Here is a 1,782-nt window from a genome sequence, read left to right as displayed (position 1 = left end):
TTAATGCTCATGTCAGCAGTTCATCGCACTTAGTGCTTATTGAAGTCGACATCGAATGACGAATGGTCGATGCGAATTTCTCGTTTCACTACTACTTCATGGTTTCGGTAGACTGGGGCCAACACCCAAGGTCCTTCCAAGTCAAAATGAGGAAGTGATGGGTAAAACTACCGTCAGTAAGATTCATATTATCGGGGCATAGTCACCAAAAGTTTGACCAAATCAAGTCGTTTGCCCGCGACGTTTCGGGGTTTCGGGATCAACGAGTAAATTGCTGTAAACGACCTATTTACAGTAACGTTACCAGTAGTTGACAAGCTTGGCCCATGTGATTACTTGGTTTATGCCAAGATGCAAAACTAGTAAGACGACCAAAGTCGGGGGCATGTGCGACGGCACCCGAGCCCAGCACTTCCACCGGAGCGCCCACTAACGTTACGCTAAGAACAACCACTACCTATGCTGCGACAAGAACGAGGACCAAGTCGTACTGCATGACCATCGCCCAGGCTCAAGCGTGCGGATAGAAGCAAGGGATCACATTCTAGTACTGTAGCTCTCAATCCAAAAGCTGCGGCCTACAGCTAGCAATGTACTGGAGTAGCAAAGAGAAATCGAACGATCCTATTGGCCAGTTATTTTCACTTTTCTATCATATACTTGGACAGAAAATTGGTAAGGAAGTCTGCCTTATGAATTCATCAATAATATGCGTTTAAAGGAATTTAAATTATTCCATACAAAGACGAAGCTTCATTCAATAAAATTTAAACTATTTCAGATCGATTTATGGAATTCGTAAGGCAGCTCACCTTGCGAGCCTACTAAAACCTACTTTTTCACCTTACGAATTCTGTATTATGAATATACTCGTCCTTTCTGTAAGAGCCAATCAAATCTGCTGAAAATTGGATAAGCCAATAGCGTCGATTCGTGATCCGATTCGACAGGGTCTGGAAATCCGAATCCACAGTAGTGCAAACATTGTGGCGAAATGTACTCACTACTTGAAAACGAGAACATGTTCGTTTACTGTTAGTACAGTATTAGTAATTATTTATATGGATTTCAAATATCCGTGATAACTTACAGTTAGTTAGTATCATGTGTTATCCCAACGTCATCCAACATTAATATCAGGTCATATCCTAATTAGTAGAGATGAGAGTAGATTAGGATAATCCTAGGTCATTGCATACAGGTCTCGTCCGAGAGCGGCACGGCCTATGTCCTACCTGCCGCTGCCCGACAAGAAGAAAAGATAGATCATTCGGTGAAGTGAGAAGCTTAGATCCGCGCTCTCGTACGGCCGTGGTTGCGCAGACGGCCGTGGTTGCGCAGACGGCCTCCCGGGCGCTCGGGGCCAAATGAAGGCTTGGTCACTACTTCAGGTTTCATTCCACAACTTCATCCAATTTCATCCCAATGTCATCCACATTTTGATTCAACAATTATATTACATGTATATAAACCATCCAATTTCATCCCAATGTCATCCACATTTTGAATCAACAATTATATTATATTAACCATAGTATCCAAGGTTGGTATTAATATTAAAAGCTGTCCCGTAAATCTTAAGTATTAGAGAGTTTTAGCAAGTCCGAAATTTCACCAGTTCACAGACTTGGTGCTGCCTTCGATTTTGTTGAAGTCTGAATTGCGAAGTCAGATGAATTCCAGTTTAGCAAGTCTGTAATGTGCTTGATAACCATGTTGCATTCCATGCCATTCTTGAAAATGCAACCTCAGCAACGCCGATTCATCCACCGTTCCCCCGTG

This window comes from Aphanomyces astaci (assembly GCF_000520075.1).
Source record: "Aphanomyces astaci strain APO3 unplaced genomic scaffold supercont1.359, whole genome shotgun sequence".
NCBI classification, from domain to species: Eukaryota; Oomycota; class Saprolegniomycetes; order Saprolegniales; family Verrucalvaceae; genus Aphanomyces; species Aphanomyces astaci.
Note: the sequence above shows the minus strand (reverse complement) of the source record.